Source organism: Ovis aries, chromosome 24, assembly GCF_016772045.2.
Source record: "Ovis aries strain OAR_USU_Benz2616 breed Rambouillet chromosome 24, ARS-UI_Ramb_v3.0, whole genome shotgun sequence".
Classification (NCBI taxonomy): Eukaryota; Metazoa; Chordata; class Mammalia; order Artiodactyla; family Bovidae; genus Ovis; species Ovis aries.
The window spans coordinates 35,405,971-35,425,559 of NC_056077.1; the positions used below are offsets into that span (position 1 = coordinate 35,405,971).

At 50.2% G+C, this 19,589-nt stretch overlaps 1 protein-coding gene across 5 annotated transcripts in view; it reads right to left on the reverse strand.

Annotated features, from left to right (window-relative positions):
• The window catches only part of CUX1 (cut like homeobox 1), a 350,788-nt gene that overhangs the window by 274,015 nt on the left and 57,184 nt on the right, over nucleotides 1-19,589 (reverse strand). The window lies entirely within an intron of this gene.

A 19,589-nucleotide genomic window follows, 5' to 3' on the forward strand; every position in this document is an offset into this window, starting at 1 on the left:
CTGTGGTGCCAAGGATCACTGCCTTGTGGCCCAGGAGGGACTGGGGACCAGTGGAAAGAGGCCTGGGCTCCCATCTGGCCCCACCACCCCGTCCATGCCCCAAACCTGCTTAACTTGACGTGCTATGTACCCACACACACCTCACAAGCGGTGGCTTCTACAACACAACGTGCAGATGCATACTGCTTTGCTAAAACCAGTCAGGCCAGTGCCCAAACACCATCCCTCCCCAGTGTCGCTCGCTTCTGCTCCTAACAAGCACCTCTTCCTGCCACATCCCCGGGTCCCAGTCCTGCTGCTCGACTCGGGGCACCTTTCTGACTCTCCAACAGTCTGGGCCTGGAGTGTTCTACAGCCACATCTGATTTGCTTTTGTTTAACAAATACTTAGTGGGTTAACTATAGGCATGTTTCAGGACCTGTTAGTCGTTCTCAGTTCAGTTCAGTCACTCAGTTGTGTCCGACTCTTTGTGACTCCATGAACTGCAGCACGCCAGGCCTCCCTGTCCATCACCAACTCCCAGAGTCCACCCAAACCCTAGTCCATTGAGTCAGTGATGCCATCCAACCATCTCATCCTCTGTCGTCCGCTTCTCCTTCTGCCCTCAATCCTTCCCAGCATCAGAGTCTTTTCAAATGAGTCAGCTTTTCGCATCAGGTGGCCAAAGGATTGGAGTTTCAGCTTCAACATCAGTCCCTCCAATGAACACCCAGGACTGATTTCCTTTAAGATGGACTGGTTGGATCTCCTTGCAGTCCAAGGGACTCTCAAGAGTCTTCTCCAACACCACAGTTCAAAAGCATCAATTCTTTGGTGCTCAGCTTTCTTGATAGTCAAACTCTCATATCCATACATGACTCTGGAAAAACCACAGCCTTGACTAGACGGATCTTTGTTGGCAAAGTAATGTCTCTGCTTTTTAATATGCTGTCCAGGTCGGTCATAACCTTCCTTCCAAGGAGCAAGGGTCTTTTAATTTCATGGCTGCAATCATTGAGTCATTCTCAAGAGGGACCTTAAGAGGCGAGCCCCAAGAATAACGACTTCCAGCATTGTATCAACTTGGGAAGTGAAGCACCTGGAAACAGTGTTGCCCCTCAACTCTTTAACTGGCCCCTGGGACTCTTGAGAACCACCCGGAGTGGGTCCCCCATGAGAAGACTTCTGTCACACACCACAAACTGACACTCAGAGCATCAGAGAGCCCGTGTCCTGGCCTCAGGAGCTCTGAGACGAGCTGCCAAGAGGCTGTGTGTCAAACAAGCCTGCGGCAGATGGGCCCAGGGTGGTGTCCCAGGCGGACAGCAGGAGTGAGAGGACACAATCCGGAAGCCACGGAGAGGCGCATTTTCGTGCTGGATGGCTTCGGCTGCTAAAGACACACATCTTGCTTGGGATCAAGCGGCGGCTCCAAGTGGCTTCTCCATGGTCCGGCCCGTCACCCCAAGGCCCAGCAGGGCTACGAATGGCGAGGAGAAACCAAGCCGAAGAGCCATCCACAGACACCCAGGAAGCCAAGAGCCTTCCTCCCCCGCCTGCCGCCCACCCGGCTTCCTTTTTGGCGGAAGTAACCGAAGGCGTCTGTGAGCCCCTACTGCTGAGCACTTCATTCGTTCCGCTGCGGGGTGGGCCGCTGCCAGACAGGGTGGCAGAGTGCTGGAACAAACATCTAGGGTGCTGTCAACTTGGAAATGGCAGGCAGTTTTTAAAGTGGGGGTGCGGTACGAAGAGATGGGGGAGGTACCACCACACCACTCTCTTTCTCCCGCCTTCCTTCCCTGCTTCTGGCATCGCAGCAGATCTTGGGCAAGCAAGTCCAAAAGAATAACGTGGGCTCGATTTCAAGAACAGATGTCAAAGCTACTGCAGAAAAGAGGGAAACACTGCACATTTTGATAGACCACATTTGAAACACATCCCAGTCAAGTGAAGGCAAGGGAAGAAAAGAGCAACCAACACCAATGTGGCAGCGTGGGGATGGAGACAGAGGAGAGAGCAGTCGCAGATGAGCAGAAGGCTTCTCAAAAATATAAACAATCTGGTAAGGAGGAGGACTGAGACATCTATATTTAAGCAGCAGCAGCAGAAGTTATAAAAGGAGATTTCAAGAAAGGGGGAGGAAAAGAAAGGCCAATATTGAAATATGACAAAAAAAGTAAAGTTGATGTTTGGTTCCAATCACACACAGATGCAGAAAACTTCAGAGAAAAACAAAGCGCCTTCAGTGGAGACCCTGCTTCGTGGGAGGGGGCTGTCATCTAGGCGGAGGACGTCTGGTGACTTCTGCCACCAGGTGCTGGATGCTGGGGGCTCATGGTGACTGTGAGATCCCAGACCCAATGCTGCCTTCCCATCTTCTACTGTGCGTCTTCCCCTGCGTACAGTAGAACAATACATGGTCTGGGGGTCCCTCTGGGCCCCTCGGCCCCCCATGTGCCCCTCAGGAAGGCTGAGCCTGGCAACAGCCACTCGATGGAAGGCAGACTAACCCACCCCTATCATGGGATGGCAAGGCCAGGGCACCTGGGGTGAACTGCTGCTGGCAGGCGCGATGCTCGGGGGAGGGGGGCCTACACCCCTTCCCCACACGTGCAGACACAAGCAGGCCCATGTGAAAAACCAACCAGGCTCTTTCAGATTGCACCCGGCGTGGCCACCTGCCACCACAGAAACAGACTGGCACAGCAAGGAGGAGGACCCGAGCCTCCAGTGCTGCGGGGCTTGGCAGCTCAGGTTCAAGGCTCTCGACTCCTGACTGATTCCCCCGGAGGACATCAAGGCTTTGTAAGAAGGCTCTGGGGACAACACAAAAGCAGGAGATGGCTAGTCAATCTAACCCAAATACTGTTTTATTATCTGCACAAACAATGTTGCATTATCAAGGGAATTTAATGTTTCGGGGAGGTGGCAGTGGAGGCCTGAAATACAGAACCCTCAGCTCCCGAGTCGCTGGTCACGTCACAGGAGCACAGAGAGTCTCCGCATCTGAAAGGTATTAAAAATTCACAAAGAACAACAACAACAAAAATTCCTACCTGTACTACATGAGGTGGAATGATATTTGAGATATACTGAAGCAGGAATTTCCCTGGTGGTACAGTGGTCAAGAATCCGCTTTGCAATGCAGGGGACAAGGGTTCAGTCCCTGGTCAGGGGTCTAAGATCCCATGTGCTACAGAGCAACTACTGAGCCTGCATGCCCTGGAATATGTGCCACAGCTAGAGAGTGTGTGAGCCACAGCTAGAGAGTCTGTGTGCCACAGTCAGACAATCTGCAAGCCATGCTAGCGGGCCTGCGTGCCACAGCTAGAGGGTCTCTGAGTCACAACAAAAGATTCCACATGACACAGCTAAGACCTGATGCAGCCTATCCCCCCCCAAAAATAAATACATTGAAGCAAAAAAAAAAAAAAACCACCAAAGTCCAAAACAGCACCACACTGTTTAAAAGAATATCTACACACACAGTTGAATACGCTTCAACTATCTCTAAAAAGATAAACCTGAAACCGTGCTTGGCTCTGAGAGGCCAAGGAAAGGAGGCGACCTGCTCTTCATGTATCTTTCGGCTATTTTGCCACATGCATAAATTACCTGACTGGAAAAACTGCAATACATATTATATATATATATATATTTCAAAACTGCTAATGTGAAAAAATGCACACGTAATTACAGAAACATATTTTACATGCTGTGTCCCATACATGAGTGTGCATGGTCTCTGCGTCCACCTGCCCGGGGCAGAGCCCTGGAATAGATGACCCCCTGACTCACACTGGTGATTCAAAAAGTGAGACAAGCACGTCCTTTGTCAAAACAACAGCTGTTTCTTACACAACGTGCTGCACATGGGCCAATCTTGGGGCTTGTGAACGAGGAGGAGGTGGCTGGTCGCCTAAAACACCACACTCAGTCAAGTCCCAACCTTCCCACGGGAGGACAGAGGAGGGCGTCCCCTCTGAACTACTCAGAACTTTTCTGTGGAAACAACTGCAGACCCAAGTCCCAGGTGATGGAAGTGGGCAGCAAACCCACGGACTCTGATCAGCAGTATTTCCAACTCAGCTGAAAGAGCATGTCAGTTCAGTTCAGGCACTCAGTCGTGTCTGACTCTTTGCGACCCCATGAATCACAGCACGCCAGGCCTGCCTGTCCATCACCATCTCCCGGAGTTCACTCAGACTCACGTCCATCGAGTCCGTGATGCCATCCAGCCATCTCATCCTCGGTCGTCCCCTTCTTCTCCTGCCCCCAATCTCTCCCAGCATCAGAGTCTTTTCCAATGAGTCAACTCTTCGCATGAGGTGGCCAAAGTACTGGAGCTTCAGCTTCAGCATCATTCCTTCCAAAGAAATCCCAGGGCTGATCTCCTTCAGAATGGACTGGTTGGATCTCCTTGCAGTCCAAGGGACCCTCAAGAGTCTTCTCCAACACCACAGTTCAAAAGCATCAATTCTTCAGTGCTCAGCCTTCTTCACAGTCCAACTCTCACATCCATATGTGACCACAGGAAAAACCATAGCCTTGATTAGACGGACCTTAGTCGGCAAAGTAATGTCTCTGCTTTTGAATATACTATCTAGGTTGGTCATAACTTTTCTTCCAAGGAGTAAGCGTCTTTTAATCTCATGGCTGCAGTCACCATCTGCAGTGATTTTGGAGCCCAAAAAAATAAAGTCTGACACTGTTTCTACTGTTTCCCATCTATTTCCCATGAAGTGATGGGACTGGATGCCATGATCTTCGTTTTCTGAATGTTGAGCTTTAAGCCAACTTTTTCACTCTCCTCTTTCACTTTCATCAAGAGGCTTTTTAGCTACTCTTCACTTTCTGCCATAAGGGTGGTGTCATCTGCATATCTGAGGTTATTGATATTTCTCCCGGCAATCTTGACTCCAGCTTGTGTTTCTTCCAGTCCAGCATTTCTCATGATGTACTCTGCATATAAGTTAAATAAGCAGGGTGACAATATACAGCCTTGACGTACTCCTTTTCCTATTTGGAACCAGTCTGTTGTTCCATGTCCAGTTCTAACTGTTGCTTCCTGACCTGCATACAGATTTCTCAAGGGGCAGGTGAGGTGGTCTGGTATTCCCATCTCTTTCAGAATTTTCCACAGTTTATTGTGATCCACACAGTCAAAGACTTTGGCATAGTCAATAAAGCAGAAATAGATGTTTTTCTGGAACTCTCTTGCTTTTTCCATGATCCAGCGGATGTTGGCAATTTGATCTCTGGTTCCTCTGCCTTTTCTAAAACCAGCTTGAACATCAGGGAGTTCACGGTTCACATATTGCTGAAGTCTGGTTTGCAGAATTTTGAGCATTACTTTACTAGCATGTGAGATGAGTGCAATTGTGCGGTAAGAGCTTGACGGTACCGATAAAGCATCTTGCAAGGATGGCACCTGGATGCAGAAACTCTGGAGTTTTCTTTCAAAGTCGCTGTGGGATGACCAATGTCAGGAGGCCTCAAGGTCCAGGGAAAGACCCCTGGCTTTGGACACCTCACCCAGGAAACTGGGGATCTGGCCCTAGAGCTATGGAAGCTGCAATCCTGTTTTCCTCACAGACTCTGACTACTGGGATGTTTTTTTCTCCATTTCTAACAGATCCTCAAAGGGCAGAGCTCTCAACACTGGAAGTTTCTCTCTTCCGGAACTCCAGCCTCTTAGCCAAGGATTAAAGACACACACACAAATAAGAAGTGACCATGTAATTTAAAAGAAACTGAGGGACCTTCCCTGGTGGCCCAGTGGTTAAGGCTCTGCCCTTGCACTGCAGTTTCAATCCCTGGTCAGGGAAGTTCTGCATGGAAGTTTCTCCCCAAGAAAACACATGTCTTAGTGTCAATGACTTCAGTTTGGAACTGCTCCCCTTCAAAGTGAATGTGTCAGTTGTCTGTCTGTTTTAAACGTGGGGGGGTACCTGCAATGGTGCCACCACTTTTATGAGATTCTCTCTCCATGAAGCCCCCAGGCCAGGCCTGCCAGCGCTCTGAGTAGAGGCACACAGGCCCCCTTTTCCCCCAGCCCCCGCCCCGGAGTTGGTGGGGAAAACACGCCGGCCCAGCATCAGAGTAAAGTATCGTCCTTTCACTGTTGCTAACTTTGGTTCATCTGATGCTTTTTTCCAAGCTTATCTGTCAACTAATCAACCGCAAATCCTATGTAAGAATTTAAAGTGGCTTTACTAGAGAAAATGAGAGCACTTGTGCAAAAGGGGAGGGCCAGCCATGGTTTCTGCACCAAGTAGTCCTCTAAGCATTTTCCATTTCGTTTCTTGCAATGGAATCACAGGACAAGCGGAAGCCACTCTGGGTAGAAAGGGGTGAAGGCCCCAAGCCCACCAACCTGCCTTCTTCTGTTACCCGCTCCCTGGCCTCCTACAGGGGACACCTGAAGACTCTTCAGGGAACCCTGGCTTTGCTTCTAGGCTCCATCCCTGCTGTCACCTGTGTGGTTTTGTCAAATGATGTGCCCTTCCTGGAGATCACTAAAGGAATGCACCTCCACCTCGAGGCGTGGTGAGTACTCCATCAAGGGGGTTCTTGGTTCTCTCAGAACCACGTACTTGACCTCAGGCCATTATGCACTGTGCCACCACCATCCCCGACTAGGCTGGGGGCTCCAGGGTGCCCAAAGTCCAGGGGAGGAGACAAGGCTGGCATGGAAGAGCAACAAGACAGATGGGACCAGGCTGGTAGAACAAAAACAGAAACATTAGATACGGCAAGACACACTGCCAGCAAGAAAGGGCTCCACGTTTTCATGAAAGATGCCCATTTCGGCTGAGGCTTGTGGATGGGATGGCCTGAGTTCCCATTACCCTCCATCTCCTCCTCCTCCGGGCTCACTGAGTCTCTAGCACAACCCATGGTTGTGACTAGTGCTGACAGAGACCATGAACGGGGACTCAGAAGAAGCAGGAGCCGGGTCAGGTCCCCCTGGAGAGGTTGGCTTCGGCACGCAAGTGGTGAAAGGGCTGCTGAGAGGGGGCTGGTGCCAGAGTGGACACACTGTGTTCAATCAGAAGTCACAGGCAGTGACCAGGACATGATCCACTGTAAGTGGGAACACACACACAAAATGTGCTTATATACAAGATCCCCGCGCGATTCCTTATTCTGGAGAGGAAAGTGAACAGGTGGGGGCCTCAGGGGGCTGGAGAGGTCCCTTCACCAACTACCCTTTTGTACTTGGCGGATTTTGAACATGTAAACGTAAGGACTACTCCTAAAAAGTAAACATTTATCTTTTAAAATCTCATTTCTTCCCCCCATAATGAGACATGAGCTTCAAAGGACTGATAAGGGCCTACGAATGCCTCATTCCCGGCAGAGCCCTCCACGTGGTCCCGCAGGAAATGCTTTTTGTTCTGTTCACGGGTATGTGCACGGAGGACAGTCTCTGTTCCAAGGAGAAACTTGCAGAACTCCCTAGAGAAAAGTTCATGTTTTCCACTTATTTCATAAGCCTAGCTAGAGAACCAAGTCTGACCCCATATTTCCCAAGTGTTTCTTCTGACACCTAACTCTACCCATCACTTTCCCACTCACCCTCTTGGATTCACCTCTGGGCAATACCAAGATCTGAATTTTGGCTGCAGGACTGTGTCTCGTGCTTGAGACTGAGGATGGGCAATGAGCATCCCCACCCAGGAAGCCCCCCTGGGAAAGAACAGCGACTCTGTACTCTCTGCAAAATTAGATGGACCTGCATGCAGCCCAGGAGGGTCTCGACAGAAGGCAGGCAGTGCAGGAAAGGGAGACAGGGGAGAGAAGCAGAGCCACGAGAGGCAGGACAGCAGGAGGCACCAGCGTGTGAACATGGAGCTTCGAGGAGGGTCTTTGAATGGGAGACCAAAGTGCCTGGTCCCTTCATGGATGTTAATCAGCACACAACTGTAAGGTGATCAGCACACACACATCCACACCCCCCCATACACACACCCTGCAGAAAAGGGGACACGTCATCCCCAGCATACGCCTTCAGGGGCTTCCCAGGGGGCCTGGATGAGACCACCAGAGCCCTGTCCTGTAGGCCGGCCTTCCTCCTGCAGCCGACAGGGTGGGGCCCCTCCTTCCCCTCGGGCCCTCAGCACAGGTTGTTCCCTCTTTTAGGAGGCCCTTCCCTTCTCGCTCCCAGAACATGTCGGAGCTCAAATGCCACTTCCCTGCCCCTCATGCTCTTCGTCCCTCTGGAAGGTGTGCACGTAGCCCCCTGACCGGTGCCTCCTGGCAGCAACCCTCATTTGTGAGTCTGTGTTTCCCTGGGTGCTAGCTTAACACTGCGTGCTCCACGGGTTATGAGCTCTGGGAAGGACTGAGATTGCTTCACCTGGTGCTGGGGCACCTCGTGGTTGGCCCTCCAGAACTGTGGGCTCTGCACCCAGGGATTCAATTCAGAAGCAATTGAAAATATTTGGGGGGCGGGTGGGAAATCCCAGAAAAGTTCCAAAAAGCAAAACCAGGATTCACCACAAGCCCGCAGCTATTTACACACTATTTGCATTGTATTTACAACTATTTACATAGTACTTACATCATATTAGGTAGCGTAAGTAATTTAGAGAAGGTTAAAGTATAAGGGAGGATGCACTTAGGTTATATGCAAATACTAAACCATTTTATATAAGGGGCCTGAGCTGACACTGAGGGACTACAATAGTCAGAACTTGCCAAATGAAAGGGTAAGCTTAAAAAAAAGGAAAAGGAAAAGAAACTAAATGCTCTAACAGAAGTTCAGAGTAAGTACAAAAGGGTTCAAAGGAAGAGAGCTTACTTCTACTTCAGAGAAAATCAAAAACAGCTTCATAAAAATAATAGCACCTTCGAGAGAATTCTGGGGTGGGCAAGGATGCACTCCAGACAGAGGGACCGACAAAGGGGGGCAAATTTCAGAACTGCAGACAGCAAGGCCAACAGTGGGAAAGAGAGGCTGCCAGAAAAAGCCTGGCCCAGGTACTGACCCTAGAAAGGCAGAGAATAGTTCAGAAGGCTGTGGGGGCTGAGGAGGAAGGGGACAAGCTGACAGAGGCACCTTCTTGAAGGTGAAAACGGATAAGGAGGAAGGGCAGGAGTGCCTAGAGGACCCACCCCCTCCTCTCAGCTTCAAAGGACTGTGGCTCCCTAGGGTGGTACCATTTTTTCCTAACAATTAGGATCACCTAAGGGGGGGCTCATCTCTGCTGAAGCGAGCTCTCCGGGCAGTCAAGGAAGTCACTGTCACCAATGCTCCACTATGAGAGGAGGAAACAGGAAAACCGGGACAGGAAAGTCCATGCCAACAGTGCTTTGAGGACACAGGGAGCAGCAGAGCAGACGTAGGGGGCTTGCTGTGGAGGCTCGGCCCATCAGCAGGGCCTGTGTCAGCTCCCCATGAGGGAGGTCCCATCCAGCAGGAGGCACTGGGTTGCAGGGAGCACCCAGCACAGAGCCCAGCACACAGCAGGTGGGCAGTGCAAGCTGGCCGTGCGGGCTGAGCAGAGGGATGGGAGGTGAGCTCTCTGGGTCAACCACACCCTGTGGGTCCCCAACCAAGTGTGGGAACATGCCAGAGACTGCCTATAGCTGAAGCTGCAAGTCCTCTGGGGGCTTCATCAGAAACATTGTTTCATTTTCTGACTGACTCCCTCTCTGTATGACAAATTCTAGAAAAAGGACACAAATGTACCAATGTGCAGGGCAGGAATTAGAGACTCAGAGGTAGAGAACAGACATGGAGACCAGGGGAAGGCAGGGTGGGATGAACTGGGAGAGCGGCACCCGCACAGAGACACTCCACATGTAACACAGCTAGTGGGGAGCTGCTGGACAGAGCCGGAGCGCACACAGCTAGTGGGGAGCTGCTGGACAGAGCCGGAGAGCTTGGAGACGGCCTAGACAGCTGGGGTGGGGTGGGGGGAGGCTCCAGAGGGAGGGGAGACACGCAGACACACAGTTGATTCACTTTGTTCTACAGCAGAAACTAACACAACATTGTAAAGCAATTATACTCCAATGAAAAAAGAAACACTGTTTCAACCCTTGCAGAAACCTGACAGCTCATCTCCCATCTTAACTCAGAGTCCAGATGAAGAGAACTCCGGCACCTCTTGGCTGGGTGGGTCTCACAGCACAGTAGGGTTCCCAGTACCTAGACAAAGGAGAGGGAACTTCTGGGAACCAGGAATTGGGGAGGGGGTACCTGCAGGTCGGTGCAGAGATTTATTTGCATAGAGACTCCCACCACCTTTTGCCTCTGGACCAAGCCAGATTTCTAACTTGGATCAGAACACTGATGCATGCAGAGCTGCTACGAGGATTAAATAAGATGAAATGTCCTCTAAGAGTGATTTTACTAGTGCAATAAAAAGCGAAAGTGTTAGGTGCTCTTCCAGATACTATTAGACCCCACCTCAAATAAAGATTACATTCTCACGTTCGTTTAACTCTTAAAAAAAAGGTATCATACGTCAAGTACACATCCCATATGTACTCAGTATTTCTTGATTCTGGGAGATGAGTTGATATCAACCCCCAATCTAAGAAATTCAAGTAAAACAATTTACTCCAATATATACTTCCTGCCCACCTAAAGGTGGGCAGGGACAGAGGTGGGGGCAGATTTCTCATATTTTTAAAGAGAATTTTGCTTGCAGATCAAGTGAATGCATTACCTATTCGGAAAATAAAACTGAATAAAAATAAATCAATCGGCCTAACAAAAGTACAAGTACAAAGCTTTCACACAAGCCTTTCTGTGAATTCCTCGGGAGAGAGAAATTTCAATAGAGAACCAAGACTTGATTTTTTTTTTAATTGTTTTTCACCCCGTTGGAAACCCACTATGCAAAGACAAGAATGCCAGATGTATCCGACAGGCATTGCACTACATGTAACACTTGCCAGACTCTCGTTTGAACAGCGAGACGTGAGAGACGGTGTCTCGGTGACGCATAATGAGACAGCCGCGATCAGAGGCCCAGGTCGCTGTGGGCGCACGTGGCCCAGGATAGGTGCGGGAACCGGAAAGGACGCCATTTAACCCTAACTAAGAGGGCTCTGCTTTATGTTATTAACCAAACTGAATGAAATTGCCGCTTTCTGACCAGTTCCGAGCTACAACGTCTGTGTCATAAGAGTGCTTTATTGCTCTCTTTGGCCACGTCACAAAACAAAACTCAGTTCTGCGCCAGCAGCCTCGGCTCCAAATGGCAGGAGAGCTTACCCCTCTCTGATCTTGTGCTTCTCTGAGTGACGAAAAGCTTTCCCACCTGCCCCATGGCGCCACTGGGGTTGGTCCTTGCCATTTGATTCTCTCACTTTCCTGGGCTATCACTCTCTCCCGGCCGTCTTGTTCCTGGGTGAGCCTCTTATCTTCTGCTCATCCCCTGAGGCCAGAGCCTCCACTGTTCCCCTGCTGAGGGGATCAGCACTCCCTGTCCTGCAGGCCTCTGGATGAAGTCGGGGGAGAGGCAGCGCAGGAGCTTGGCCACGTCACAGACGAGGAGACCAAGGCCGGGCATGGATGTGAAGTACCTGCTAACAAAGGCCCAGGGATGAGGACCCTGGTCTCCACCTCTTTTCTCATTCTCCTTATAGTTGGTACACATTATGAGACAAACTCCAAAACCAAATGGAATCTTGTTAAAAAGTTAAAATGTCCATGAAGGCAGATCTGGTTGGGGACGGGGGAGAATCTGTGATTAAAATGTTCATTTCCCTGCCTAGCTTGATGCAACCTGGCCCACTGGTCTAGCTGCTGGACAGGAGATGGATGTCAGAACAGATCTATGCAAATCCCCAGATTCACAGTGGAGAGAGGTCTCCGGTGGGCTGAGCTGTCACCAATTAATTTTGGAAAACCAGGGACCAATGAATGGGGTGAGGCGGATGAAAGGGAATGCCACTCTTCAAAACGGTGGCCTCTAGCCACACGTGAATCGAAATTAAATGACAGATCCCTCGGTTGCAGGAGCACATGCTGAGGGCTAGTGACAACTGTAGACAGTGGGGCAGACACACACTATTCCATCAGCCCCAGGAAGTTCTGTTGGACGGTGATGGCCTAGAAGGGCTCCCCAGGTTCTGAGGACAACATTATTAACTGTTGCCCATTTCACAGACTGAGTAATAAACTCATGATCAGATGGCCAGGCTTTGCCCAAATCAAAGCACGAAGGGGTTAGAGCTGAGATCTTAATCCAGCTCTGGACAGCTAACTCCATGGAAGTCGAGGCTCTTGGTGGTAAACAAACCCTGACGATGCTTCTTCCCTGAGCTGTGGCTCAACGCACTTGACTTTCACCAGGAAGTAGGCGGCAAGGCCATGGGCTAAAACTGAGGCAGGAGCAGGAAAAACGTGTTTCAGCCTCAAAAGTAATCATGCCACTGCCAAAAAGGAGGGATTCTGATCTCATCTACGCTGGTAAATGTTTTCCTCCAAAAGTATTTGTTTCAGAAATAAGCCTTTAATTTGAATACTTTGGGAGCCAAAATTTCTGTCTGTTGAAAATATTTATTTCTATTGTTTGGCAGGAATCAATTTGTTAGGGCACCAGCCACTTTGGCAAAGGTTCCCTTCCACTTCTCTGGGAAAACACTTGGCGGCAAATCTATCCACCGCCCTGCAGCTCGCTCGCTCTCTGCTGGGGCACCCCCAGCCACAAACAGCTGCTGGTCCGGACGCAGGCTGGGAAGCAAACCCAGTGCGTGTGCGAGGACAGACTCACTTTGGGACTCCCTAGGAATATACAGTTGGGCTTGGTGGCCAGTCGGTTGAATGTGATTTCCAGGAGCAGAAGACATTTCCTTTAGTTATTCTGAAGATGGTAGAAGATATGGAACCCAACCTGAGAGTCGCTCAGTCGTGTCCGACTCTTTGCGACCCCACTCTATGGAATTCTCCAGGCCAGCATACTAGAGTGGGTAGTCTTTCCCTTCTTCAGGGGATCTTCCCAACCAAGGGATCAAACCCAGGTCTCCCGCATTGCAGGTGGATTCTTTACCAACTGAGTCACCAGGGAAGCCCAAGAATACTGGAGTGAGCAGCCAATCCATTCTCCAGCAGATCTTCTCGACCTAGGAATCGAACCAGGGTCTCCTGCGTTGCAGGCAGATTCTTTACCAACTGAGCTATCAGGGAAGCCATGGAACCCAATACTGGGTGATTTTTCACACAGCCCCGTCTTGCCCAGCATTAGTGGAGTCTAGGAAGTAGCAGAATTTGGGGAAAAGTCAGCTCCATCCTGCTTACAAAAGTCTGGAAAGGTCACCAGAATGCCCTAAACCTTGGTTTTCTCATCTGTAAAATATGCCACCTACCCTGGCTGGAAGTGTTGCTGGAAAACTGCATGACATAAAGAATAAGAAAAAAAAAAAAAAAAACTCTTGTAAGTTAAAGAAGTTTCACAGAGATGGTAGTTCTTATTTTCTCCTGCAAGGATAAAGTATCTTCCGATTTCCTCACTTAGCTCCCTTTTTTATACACTACGGGGGCGGAGGGGGGCTTAAGAGACGGATCATGAAAGTTAAAAGCTATCACAGTTATAGGTGAAGTGCTAATAACTTCATTTTGAAACTGTCGGGTTTGGTTTTTTTTAAATCACAGCTGTGGCTTGCACTAGAACTCTACCTGTAGCTGTGTTCCCTTCTCACATTTTAATTAGCAAATAAAAACTCCAGAAAGCTCTCAAAATGTTTTTGCCTGGAGTTTATAAGTAAAAGTTGAATGATGCCAAGTGGCTCCTGGGGGAAACCAAACCTGAAACAGACATCTGTCAGCAACGCAGAGCAGGTTCATTTAAATAGCTCAAGTCAGGCCAAGAGATGCCACCTCTGAGCCAGCTTTGATTTTATTTCTGCAGTTAATTTTCAAGGTTTTTGGTGCCGTGTTCAGCAAGCGAGGTTTACGACATCCTGCCATTGGCTGAGAGCTGCTGCCGGCCAGATGGCCCAGCAGAATGACACTCGTGTGGCACAGAGAGTGAACATCGCGTGTGATTTCTTCACTCTCTCCCGACACCAGAGCGGCTGGTCGCCATCACCAGGGGACCTGGGTGCTGGGCACCAACAGGTGACATCACAGGAGGGCTGAAGGTACTGAGACCAGGGGTGAGATTTTAAAGGGGCCATTTAATTCCCCAAAGAGTTTTACTTCTGCCTATGCTAAAGGGATACCTAAGGAGAAAAAGGAGGTTGGGGGGCGCACACTGCTCTGAGAGCTGCCGTGGAAATGCTGCTGCCAGTTTGCCCACACTGGGCACCAGAATGGCAACACCAGTTGCCAGCGCAATCCATCCTGCTTGGGGAGCTTCCTAAAAACAGTTGGAAAGTGAAAGTGAAAGCTGCTCAGTCGTGTCCGACTCTTTGCGACCCCATGGGACTATATGGTCCATGGAATTCTCCAGGCAAGGATACTGGAGTGGGTAGCCTTTCCCTTCTCCAGGGCATCTTCTCAACCCAGGGATCGAACCCAGGCCTCCCGCATTGCGGGCAGATTCTTTACCAGCTGAACCACAAGGGAACCTCCCCCGCAAAAAAAACAGTTGGAGGGGCACTTTAAATCAGACTTTATATAGAGTCAGCTACAGAGCTATTGTTCACTATCTAAGTCACAAGAAAGGACGAGGACACACAAGAGACCAGCAGGATTACAACAGTCTACTACTGACTCTGGAGTGGGTTCTGATATTCACTTGCACCCAGCGCCCTGAGCCAGTGCAGCCCCAGTACCTCCAAGCTCTCGCCTGGTGTGGACAGGTGACTCCACGGTCTCCCGTGTGCCCCACAGGGAGTCAGTAGGGTAGGAGAGGGGACTAGTTCTTGAGGCAAAAAAATCAATGCCTGTTACAAAACATTCTCTATCTCTCTATAACTTCTCCAAGCTCAAGGTCTCATCACCTGTTTCTCCCTAACACTAGATGCTATTTCTTAACTACACACACATTAAGATTTTCTTGAACTTGGTAAAATGCAGCCACTTGTTTGGCCCTGGACTGACATCTCTCTGCACCATCCATTCTTGGTTATCTGTGTGACTTCTTGAGGGGCAAAGGGGAGCAGAGGATCCTGACCTGGTTTGGGGACAAACGGCAGCTCCCAGTAGAGTACAATTTATAAAAGGACACCTCCCACCCCACGGCCCTCTGGGTAATACCAGTCAGAGGCCTGGACCCCAGGGCACTGCCCATGCAGCCTCAGAGGCAACACTGGCTGAATGGCCTTGGTCACACTCTCTGGCCCTTTCTCTGCCCACATCATCCCATTACAGACAGTGATGTACAAGCAGCAGCCATTGTCTTCTTTACCAGCAAACATTTGGTCCTGCCAGGCTAATGTAAACAGAAAGGAAATATTGCCGTGTATCTGAAACGATAATCGAGCTCTTCAACCATCAAAAGTAAAAGCAATCAACTGTGTTCCCTGCATACTCTACAGACTAAATCTGGAAAGCATACCAGTGTTATTTATTTGATCAAGATTTTCAACAAGGACTGAGACAAAAGAGGATATCTTGCTTTACTCTTAGCTACAACCCCATCCCTAAGGGTCTGCTTAGTGGGTTTCAATGGATTTCAAATCAACAGGTTTCACTGGATTTCTAGACATCTGTATTAAACTAAAGAAACTGCATATAACTGCCAAGAGCAGAGGCTTGGCATGCCGGGCTGCAGGGGAACCCCTGAACTGGGGAGGTCTAGTGAATCATGGGCAGACCATGAAGACTCCACCTGAACCCCTAAAGACTCTCGGGGGAAAGGATGTGACTGGTTTTAGGGACGGCCGGATCGAGCGTGCATGCCTGTGTCAAACAACGGCCAGTGGAAACCAAAGGTTTCTCTCCCTTAGAACAGCCACTCAGCCCAAATGCCTCAGGATTCTGCCCACCGCCCCAACCCGGTCAGCTTAGCCACCCAGCAGGGGCATTCCTGAGCTCCTCACGACAAGACACAAGAGCACAAGCCCCATGCCAGTGCTCAGAGCTCACAACTGAGAAAGATGACCAGGTGCTATGAGTCAGGATGTGCCAGGAGCAGTTCTGAGACAGCTGGGAGTTGAGAGGAGAGACAGGACCTTCTGCTGGGAGAATCGGAGAACACTTCATAGGAAAGGTAGTAACAGACGGCCCCAAAGGATGCATGAGACTTCACTGGGTGGGGGTGGTGGGGAGAGGGGGCATCCAGAAGGCACAGGATGGGCAGAGAGATGTAATAAAAACATCTGCAGCTACAGCTTATCAACTCATGCTTTACACTCCGCGTCACTTTTCATCACCATGCTGATCCGACCACAGCCATCACACCCGCTCCACCGATGAGCGAGGACCTCGAGGTTCAGAGATGAAGGGGACCTTCGTGTGTGATGGGGATTACACATGAATGGAGTGAGATGTAAAAGGCCCTGTTTTCTGCACTTAACACTGCTCCTTTCACTGCAGAAGAAGGCTCTCAAAGGGCACTGGGCTTGGGGCTGATGTCGGGATGGTGGGCTCCGAGGACCCAACAGGGGGATCTATGGGTTCCTGCCTCTTCTAAGCGCTGATTGTGTCCTAAGGGTAGAACTGGGGATCCAGGTCTTCAAGTCCCCCAGCCTCCCTTTTCTGTGTCCCTGTCACCCTCAATCCCCTACTGCCGGGGGTAGAGGCAGTTCCCTTGGCTTACAGGTGAAAAAAGGCAAGACAGTGGCAGCTCCTGGTTATCTGCTAGGTCACTAAGACAGGAGGTGGATCTGGGAACAGTCTGGGGGCACCTCGTTAGAGCCTTCAATGTGCATCAGACTCTGCATTGAATCCACGTGTGGCTGACTCGCTAGGCCACTGAAGATCACTTTAGAAAGCTCATTCTGGTGGTGACAGGAAGAACAGATTCGAGCGAGAGGATGACAGCAGGTCGTGCGGTGTGTGTGTGTGTGTGAGTGTGTGTGTGTTTGCTCAGTTGCATCCAACTCTTTGCGACCCCGTGGACTGTAGCTCGCCAGGCTCTTCTGTTGATGGGATCTCCCAGGCAAGGATACTGGAGTGGGTGGCTATTTCCTCCAGGGGATCTTCCTGACCCAGGAATCGAACCCACGTCTCCTGCAGTGCAGGCGGATTCTTGACCTGTGCCAGAGCAGGTCATGCGGTTCAGCAAAGAAGCCACAGGGCAAGCAACGCGGCAGCCAAGGGAGAGAGAGAGCCAGCCTAGCCACCCCATAAAATCTGCAGTGAGGTCAAGAAAAGGGAAAGCAACAAGAAAATGTCTCTAAGCGAGTCCTGAATTGCCTTCAGTGAACAAAGTAATACAGGAAGCCGCCGCAAGAAGGGAAAATAGGATATACTAAAATGGAATTAGGAGCCTGGCACTGAAAGTCGGCGGGGACTTTCTCCGCCCAGGCTGCTGCCAGCTTCTGCCCTGGTTTCCCCCACTAGCTCCCGCCACCCCGGCTTCACATGCTTGTGGGGGTCCTGGAGCCAATCGGCAGCGGACCTGTCAAATCTGACTGCTGGAATAAAAATGGAAAGGCCGAGTGGCAGCCGTAACATGGAATTTCCTTGTTTTTATTAGTTTAAGGCTCTTAAAGAGTAACTTTTACATTGGGGAAAACTTTTCAAATATGTACTACTTGCAACTTAGATCCAGTTACCTCTCACATGTTTTCAATCATTCTGCTTGCCAATTTCACTAGTTATCAAAAGACATTTGTGGTTTAAAGCAGGGGAACGGGCTTCCCCAGCCCTGCACATCTGCCCTTCCCGTGCTGACCTCACCCCGCTGGATCCTGGGCCCGGCCAGCTGCCAGAGGCCGGATGGGGCAGACGGGGGTGCGCTACTGGTCCCACAGCTGGAGGGAGGTGGGACGGATTACTCCACAGCGCTGATACTACAAGGACACCTAGGTATGCTTTTTTTTAAAAGGAAAAACTATTGATAAAATCCAGCTTTTCTGCATTACTGTTGCTACTTAAATGAATCCAGGAAGGAAAGTTTCTGTTCAAACGTGCACACACACTAATATAAATGGGGGTTCCCCAGTTTTCGATTCTTACAGCTAAACCTACTGAGATGTGGGGATGGAAGGATGGGGCGGGGGTGCTGGTGGTGCTGTGTCCTGGGTGTTTTTCAACACTGAAGCTGGGCATGAAAAGAGTCGAGTGTTTACGATGCCCCAACATGCGAACCTTAAACCGGCATAACTAAGGAAGCCTAACTCGCTCTTCACTGTTAGAAGTCTCCTTGTTAACTGAGAGCAGAATCCCCAGACTCCTAATAAACGGCCTCTTGTCCTCTCCTGGCTGTGCTAATCCAGCACGCCCGGGAGTGGCCGAGCCTTCAAGGTGTCAAATCACAGGTGTCTAACGTGGAATGATGCAGAGTTCCATCCTGTCACTCAGAGGACAGAGATGGGCAGAGGAAGTCTGACACCCCATTGAAAATAAAAATGAAACCCAGACAGTGCCCTACATGATTTGCTTGGTATAGATTCGGAGGAAGACCTAGAAGCACAAGAGGCAATTGGGTGGGTGCACTGGCTGAAAGTAGGCTGCCCTCGGGGTACCAAATGCCCCCCACACAGCAGCATGGGTGTGACCTGCTTTGTACCACAGGCAGCTCAGAGTCCTCCATGGAGCCTGGTGGCATCTCATTCCTCATGCAGACCAAAGGCTGGCCTTAGGCATAAAGGACAATACTGACAGCTCATGAGAGATCAGTGCCGGTGGGTCATGGCTAGTGGTCTGGTGTGAATGAGTACTTTCTCCCCATAAAGACAAAGAGGCAAACAGACCCTCTGAAATGGGGAGGAAAAAAAAACAAACATATTCAGCTTGTTAGGGACAGGCTCCAAATTTCCGGCACAAACATTTATTTTTAATTGAGCCAATTTTTTTTTTTTCCCCCCATTTGAAACCTGTTAATTCCATGACTGAGAATTCATCAAGTTTCAGACTGGAATTAATTTTAGCAACGGCTTTATACCAAAAATATTAGTCGATGGAGATGTGTAAGTGGCCTCGCTTCACACACTGTCACTGGAAAGTCTGTGTGTTCTTGCTCCTTCGGATTGTGGAGTTCATGCCAACAGGGAGGGGCGGGGGCAGAGAGGGAATGGTGAACTTGAAGTTGGTGAGCTCCCGACCTGCTCCCAAGGGGCCCGCAGAGGAGCTGGGGGAGGCCACGCTGGAAGCCTGGGCACTGGCCCTTTGGACACAAAGCTGACTGTGGTTACTTTTACACCTCCCCAGTCAGGGAGGGGACTGTCACCACACACACCCTCCCACCTTTCAACAAGTGCACGTTGATGACCCACCTACTATGGGCAGGGACTGTCCCCCCAGTGCCTGGCAGTTCTGGCTCCCCTCAGACATCACTGCTATCACAAACATTCCTGCCCCACAGTGGAAAGCCTGCTGCATGGCTTCAGGCAAGCTGGAAATCAGGAGGCTGTTGACAGTGGTCTGCTCTCCTAGGGCAAGTATCCCACCCCACTGTGTTGGTGACACAGGGAAACATGGCCCCAGAATCCTCAGTAATTTCTCCCTCTTACTCACTGCCACCACTGCCATGATTAGGCTGCAGCCATCACCTCATCACTGATTCTGCCTGAAAACTCCCTCAGGTGCTGCAAC